The 7,979-nt window shown below is 47.4% G+C and overlaps 1 long non-coding RNA gene across 2 annotated transcripts; it reads right to left on the minus strand.

Moving 5' to 3' along the window:
• Positions 1-1,569, minus strand: LOC146062543 (uncharacterized). Of its 2 annotated transcripts, none has more exons than XR_014471381.1 (3): positions 1,520-1,569; positions 394-506; positions 1-104 (listed from the first exon to the last, which is right to left on the minus strand). It is a non-coding gene; the product is annotated as an uncharacterized LOC146062543 (long non-coding RNA). The 2 variants fall into 2 exon arrangements; XR_014471380.1 differs by lacking the exon at positions 1,520-1,569 and adding an exon at positions 1,011-1,077.
• Between the last annotated feature and the right edge of the window lie 6,410 nt (positions 1,570-7,979).

Genomic DNA, 7,979 nt, shown 5'->3' on the forward strand with positions numbered 1-7,979 from the left:
ATCTCCATTGCTCGGTACATAAAGTCTGCCGATCTTTCCTTTCACAGATTGTCCGTCCCGAAGTGATCAAGCATCCAAGAGAAGAAGCTCCGATGGTGCCGCATCTGTGGAAGCAGGTAAATGTTCAAACCACAGGCCATTACACATACAGTACACACACCCATGTCACATCAAATAATAAATCACATTACAGTCATCTCCAGCTGCTACATGGCAACGGACATGAATGTAATGTGGCCTAGCCATGTCAATGAAGATTATTGTCAATGTTTCATGCAGGATCGGGGTCCATTTGTAAGTACATAGCACCCATAGGTATGGGCGTCTACCATCTCAGACCCTTTCCAAAACAGTACTAACGAAAGAAAGGACAATATATGCATCTGTACTTACCTCTTCCTCTGTATCCACAGGTACTGTACAACTAGGACAACAATCCACAGAATCCTCTGATATGCCGGTGGATGACATAGAGATAATTCTGGAACCAGTGGACACGTTTGCGGCTGAGGAGGAAATAAACACATCATCACAGAGTGATCTTCCTCCAAGTGGGGTGACTCCAAACCCACCCCCACCCAGAAATACTCCCCCTACAGCTGCTTCTGCTGCCCAAGTAGCTACCTCCTTGGTACATTTCAAGGACAAACAACTAGAATTGATGGCCTCCCAAAGTCTGGAAATGGGCAACATTAAGGGGTACATGCGTGACACCTTTTTACAGTTGTCAAAATTGTCTAGGAGTGTACGGGTTGGTGTAGGCACTCAGGTGCGTATGGCAAATAGCATAGACACCCGTCTGGCTGAACTTAGTTCTGCTGTAAGGGAACAGAATATCCATATTGGCAGCCTTGCACAAAGTATTCATTCAATTAGTCAATCGTGTACTGCGCAGACCAATGCGTTGATCGCTATGCAGGCACAAATCCATCAAATGGAGGTGTCAGGTGTCATAGGTGCAACTACATCTACAATTAATAGTGTATCTAGCACACCAGTAAGTGGCTCACCAACTTCCCCACCCCGTCGGAGTATTAGGACCCGGGGTGGCGTGTGCGCAGGGTCAAGAGGTGGTAGTGCACGGCCTGATGGAGGGAAAAAATAATTATTTTACATAAAATAAATTGATAATGCATGTATTATGCTTGATTTTTGTTACATTAATACACATTTCTATTGTTTGTGACTGACAAATGCAGGTTATGTATGACATAATATACTGTAGTAAAAATGTCACAACGCATACCATTTTGTCTGTGTGTTATTCTTCAAACATTTGTTGTGTGATCTGTTCCATAATGTAATGATATATGGGCAAGGTATTGGTGGAAGATGCTGTTGTCTCAAATCTGGCCCGTCCGAGGTTGTGGAACTACATATTTCAGCAAGCTGTGGCAGTCATGTTTTGAGCTGTCATGCTTACAGTGTGTCAGGGCATGCTGGCCCATGTAGTTCCACAACAACAGGTGAGCCATAGTTGATTGCACAAAAATCACATACATGGTGTTAATATACTTACAAGGTTTTTTACAGCAAGGGATAGGTCTGCACCACCAACTGTACCCTTGGACTGTGTCTATTGGCCTAAATGTGGGGGCAAAAAGATGTTAGTGATAAATGTAATGTAGGTGAGTTCACTTCCAGCAAAGGTACATGTAGGAATAGAGGGCACATGTGCTTACCAGAAAAGTAGTGCCTGATGATGTCTGTACGCACCAGATCGCCCCCTCTGTATACCCCTCACTACCCGAGGTGTGGTAGGTTGGGCTTCCTGCACGACTGCTGCATGATCCTCCTCCACATAGGCTGGTTGGTATAGGACTATGTTGTGTAACATGCAGCAAGCCTGGACGATCATCACTACTTTTGCAGGGTGGTAAAGCAGCAAACCAGATGACCGGTCCAAAACCCCGGAATCTACTTTTCAACACTCCAAACGTACGCTCCACCACATTGCGGGTTGCAATATGGGCTTCATTATACCGGTGCTGTGCAGGGCCATCGGGGGTGTGCAAAGGTGTCATGAGCCAGGAAAGACACCTATATCCTGAGTCACCTAAACCAAAGAAAAGAAGTTATTGCCTTATATGGTAAGGTATGTGCAGTGGGCAGAGGCGTAGCTACCGTAAGGCAGCCACCGCGGCTGCTTGGGGGAGCAAGCGCCAGCGGGGCACCCCCGGTGCCCGGGCACTCTGGTCAGACCCCCTTTTACCCCTCTGCATGCCGCCGCCACCGCAGATAGCCTCCGGGCTCCGTCTCCTGCAGTAATGAAAAATGTCACGACAAAATGGCTGCCCCCTAATAGCAGACAGTTTTTACGGATGCTAGAGGAGGCTGCCGCCTCCTCTAACATCCCTAAAAAAACTGTCTGCTGTATGGGGGCAGCCATTTTGTCGTGTCATTTTTCATTACTGCAGGAGACGGAGCCCGGAGGCTATCTGCAGTGCCGGACTTAATGCGGGGCCAGCGGCGGCGGCATGCGGAGGGGTAAGGTAATTTTTTGGCGGGGGGGCGCCACAATATTAGTTACGCCTCTGGCAGTGGGCAAATAGTATTTACTTGGACAAGAGTAGTAGGCTGGTGAAAATTGAAACACACACACACATTTCAGAAGGTACAAATACGAATAGAGAGGGTAATATGTAAAAATGTACTTACCAAGTAGCCAGCCCTTTGGCATTTGTTGTTGGGTAAATCGGTTCCAGAGGCCGGAGTGTCTCAGAATATAGGCGTCATGGCAGTTCCCAGGGAAGCCTGCAACCACACTTAGGATTTTGAGATGAGCATCACATACAACCTGCACGTTCAGGGAGTGCCGCCCACGCCTATTGACATAGACGTGGCCCCGCACGTGCGGTGCCCTAATCCCAATGTGTGTGCAGTCTATAGCTCCCAGCACGTGAGGGAATGCTGAGAGTCTATAGAAAGCAACCTTGTGGTCCTGCCACTCTGACTCTGAACTGGGGAATCTGATGTATGTCCGCCACAACTTCTTAAAAGCAAGTAACACTTGAGTAAAATGCTTTGAGAAAGTGGCTTGTGATACCCCAAGGACCATGAGGTCACGGACTTAGTGGAGCCAGTGGCCAAATAGTAGAGGGTACACATTAATTTCTGCAGCCCAGACACTGCAAAGTTGCCCCCCCAAAAGGGTCCAAATCCTCTATCACCTGCTCATATAAGTTCAACAAGTTATTGCGGTTTAGCCTAAACATCCCCACAACCTGTTGATCCGAGAGGGAGTCCAGGTACAGCCTAGCATGATACATACTACGTGGGGTACGCACTATTTGGGGTGGTACCTGGTTCTGGTGCGCAGCTTCCTCCCTCCTGCCCTGCTCCTCCAAATGGGCCAAATCCAAAATGAGCTACTCAAATCCACTCTGCACAATCTCCATGTCTCAAACCCTCACAGGTGTCCTTAATGATGTGGGGGTATATGCAGGAGTGTTTGTGAGTGAAATTAAGGACACCTGTGATGACATTAACCATGTGTGCACTTGACCAAATTGAGTTCTGGGCCAAATCGCCCAACAGAACCTGGTCTGAAAAAATGGCGATTATTAGACACCTTAAAAGTGCGATTTGCGAAATCCCATTCCATAAATAAGCGATTTGTATACTTTTTTATTGGAAAACATCTGGATGCGATAAAAGTGCGAATTTTTACCGCATTTTCAGTAAGCATGACTTATCGCACAAAATATGCAATTTAGGGACCTTTTCGCAGCAGATTAAATATGCGATTTCACGGAAAAATGCGAATTAGCCGTTTTTTGGAGTAAAATTCGCCAAAAAACACAATTCTCATTCCATAGAATGTCACCCCTTGGGCCAAATGTAATAGGGTGAGAGTTTCAGAAAGTGAGAGATTTTGGGAGAGTTTTCCCATTTTTTTTAAAGCAGCAATCAATTACACTGCAAAACCAGGTTGATTTTGCCATGTAATTGATTGCTGCTTTAAAAAACATGGGAAAACTCTCCCAAAATCTCTCACTTTCTGAAACTCTCACCCTATTACATATGGCCCTTGTCTCTGTAGAGTAACCCTTGTAGGTGCCGCTTTATCAGATAACAATCACATCCATAGTTTAAATAATATGTATTTAATTAAAACCTACATAAAATATAATCAAGTTTGCACTCTAACATCTGGGGTGACATTCTAAGGGTTGAGAATATTAGACTTTTGCGAGTTTTTTTTTTTGCGATTTTGGCCAACAAGTTGGACACACTGGAAATGCGATGGCTGCTTTTCGTAGCACATCGCATCCAGATGTTTTCACATGAAAAAGTATACAAATCGCATATTTAATGGTATGCGATTTGTATAAAGTGTGTCTATAATCAGACCAGGTTCTGATGGGCGAATTAGCCAGAACCCTGCACAGATAGCAATGATCTGTGCAGGGTTCTGGTGTAAAAATAAGTTTAAACAGTTAAAATAAAAAAAAAACAGCGCGGGGTCCCCCCGCCAGAGCATAACCAGCCCCGGGCTCATTGAGCCGGTGCTGGTGACATAAAATCAGAGTCCCCGACAAATAGGGGTCCCCTTGATTTAATGAAACCAGCACCAGGCTCAAGGTCCGGCGCTGGTTCCCGAAATACGGGGGACAAAATGACTAGGCGTCCCCCGTATTTTAAGAACCAGCACCAGACCCAACCAGCCAGCAGGGTAATGCCACAGCCGGGGGACACTTATTATATAAGGTCCCGCGGCCAAAGCATAATCCCCCTGGCTGGTCAGCATGGGCAGGGGTCCTGGGGAAGTGGGGACCCCCCCCAATGAAGGGGTCCCCCCCCTCCAGGACTTACCAGCCCATGCTGAAAGTCCGGGGCTGTCCCCGATGCCCCTGGGCGGTGGGCATCGGGCTGATGGATAGTGTAAAAAATAGAAGAAAAACTATTGTTTTCTACTGTAGAACTATGAGTCCCAGCAAGCCTACCCCGCATGCTGGGACTTGGAGAACCACAAGTCCCAGCATGCGGGGCATTAAATGGTAGTTCTACAGTACAAAAAATAGTTAAATAAAACACACTGACACCCTGAAAAATAAAAGTTTAATACACACATAACACACACACTGATACTTACCTACCTTGAGCCCGTAGGTCGGTCCCTGGATCCTGGGTCCGGGGCTCCTGGACAGAAGAGTCCGGTTCCAGGGCCTTGGTCCTGGTTCCGGGGTCCTAGGCTCCAGGGCTGATGTCTCCGGGGTCCAGGATCCGAAGAAGTCCAAAAGGGGTTCCTAAGGTTCCTAAGGATGTCGTCGCCTGGTCCCCGGCAACGACATCGGCATCCTCTCCGGCAGACGCGCTGCTCCCGGCTGGTACCCGCTCTTGGACTGAAGAGGCGCAGAGATGTTTCATCTTCCGCGCCTCTTCTCAGAATGATTCCATTGGCCGCCTAGCGGCCAATCAGGAGCCGAGAAAGTCGGCTCCTGATTGGCCGCTAGGCGGCCAATAGAATCATCCGGAGGAAAGGCGCGGAAGATGAAAATCTCTGCGTCTCTCCAGTCTGTGAGCGGGTACCAGCCTGGAGCAGCGTGTCTGCCGGAGAGGATGTAGGATTTCCTTCCTTAGGAACCCCTTTTGGACTTCTTCGGATCCTGGACCCCGGAGACATCAGCCCTGGAGCCCAGGACCCCGGACCAGCCCCGGAACCGGACTCTTCTGTCCAGGAGCCCCGGACCCCGGATCCAGGGACCAACCTATGGGCTCAAGGTAGGTAAGTATCAGTGTGTGTGTTATGTGTGTATTAAACTTTTATTTTTATGGGTGTCAGTGTGTTTTATTTAACTATATTTTGTACTGTAGAACTACAAGTGCCAGCGGGCCCTTTAATGCCCCGCATGCTGGGACTTGTGGTTCTCCAAGTCCCAGCATGCAGGGTAGGCTTGCTGGGACTCATAGTTCTACAGTAGAAAACAATAGTTTTTCTTCTATTTTTTACACTATCTATCAGCCCGATGCCCACCGCCCAGGGGCATCGGGGACAGCCCTGGACTTTAGCATGGGCTGGTAAGTCCTGGAGGGGGGGGACCCCTTCATTGGGGGGGTCCCCACTTCCCCAGGACCCCTGACCCATGCTGACCAGCCAGGGGGATAATGCTTTGGCCGCGGGACCTTATATAATAAGTGTCCCCCGGCTGTGGCATTACCCTGCTGGCTGGTTGGGTCTGGTGCTGGTTCTTAAAATACGGGGGACCCCTATTCATTTTGTCCCCCGTATTTCCGGAACCAGCGCCGGACCTTGAGCCTGGTGCTGGTTTCATTAAATCAAGGGGACCCCTATTTGTCGGGGACCCTGATTTTATGTCACCAGCACCGGCTCAATGAGCCCGGGGCTGGTTATGCTCTGGCGGGGGACCCTGCGCTGGTTTTTTTTTATTTTAATTTGCGATTTCCTGCAAACGTGCGATTTTCAGACATGAAAATCGCACATTTTCAGGACTAAACACATCGCACCAACTCGCACCTATTCGCAGTATTTGGCTCGTTTTTCGCATCTCATTAAATATGCTAAAAACGGGCCAATCTTGCGATTTTCAAAAGTGCGAAGTGGTGCGATAAAAAAAATGCGGATTTATGTCAATCCATAGAATGTTACCCCAAATATCACATATACAAACACATTATAACACAATATTTGCAATGCTCCTAGTGTTGAGGCTATTATGAGGCATCAGAAATTTGGAGACATGGGCCTGACACAATAGGCAGAGCCTCCCCCTTGGGGGAAGAGCTGTGGATGTGGGTGTAGCTACACTGGGAGTGGGCATCAGTTTTTATATTGTCCTGCCTGAGCCGCCTCAGTATGATAAGGGGATTTTTGTAAGAACCATTTGAATCCCTTTCTCTGAATCCATTCTGGTGACACAGCTCAACCATGGGATGTAGGAGGGTCCAAAGGAGCCAGGCACCTATGCTAAGCTTTTAGAGAGGCAGGTTTCTCCCTTCTGCATCCCAGCATTCCTCAGTTCAACTTCCAGAACACATTAGGATACATTAACTCACTCCAACGCCTGAAAATATTAATATGCACAATCAAGTCATTATAACTATCCTAACATGACAACACATGAAATGGAATTACATACTGAGCATAAGGGAGCGATCGCTGTGTCACCAGGATGGATTCAGAGAAAGGGATTTGAACGGTACGTTCTTACAAAAATCCCTTTTTCTCTTTCATCCATCCTGGTGACACAGCTCAACCATGGGCCATTCAAGTGCTGGTCCTTTGGGAGAGTACGCTCAGGCCCGCAGTTCTCATCACTGCTCGACCAAATGAAGCATTCTGCGAACTCATGGAACCTGTAGATTTTTGTGAAAGTGTGAACAGAGGACCAAGTGGCAGCCCTGCATACTTGCTCCACCGTCGTCCTGTAGTGCAGTCCAAGAGGCAGCAACAGACCTGGTGGTATGAGCATAAATTCTTGAGCTCACTGTTCTGTCCACTTTAGTGTAGGCAAAAGCAATAACCGACCTTAACCATCTAGCAATGGTCTGCTTACAAGCTGGCCAGCCTCTTTTATGTACATTATACAAAACTAATAACAAGTCAATTTTACAAAACTCCTTCACTCTGTCCACATAGATGCACAAAGCGCAAACAACATCCAATTTCTTTAGTTTGTCCCTATTCCTGCCCTCCTCTGGAGGACTAAACACCGGAATCACGATTTCCTGGTTTAAATGAAAAGTGGATATCACTTTAGGCAAAAACTTCAGGACTGTTCTCAACACAGCCCTATCATCATGGAACATCAAAAACGGAGACTTGCAAGACAAGGCACTCAATTCCGATACATGTCTTCCAGACGCGATCACCAACAAAAATGTCATTTTCCAAGTCAGAAACTTAAGGTCAGCCGACCTGAACGGTTCAAAAAGTGGCTTCTGTAGAACAGATAACACCAGAGATAAATCCCAAGGTATGACAGGTTGTCTATATGGAGGTTTAAACCAGGTAACTC

This window comes from Crinia signifera, chromosome 3 (assembly GCF_055691185.1).
Source record: "Crinia signifera chromosome 3, ASM5569118v1, whole genome shotgun sequence".
Classification (NCBI taxonomy): Eukaryota; Metazoa; Chordata; class Amphibia; order Anura; family Myobatrachidae; genus Crinia; species Crinia signifera.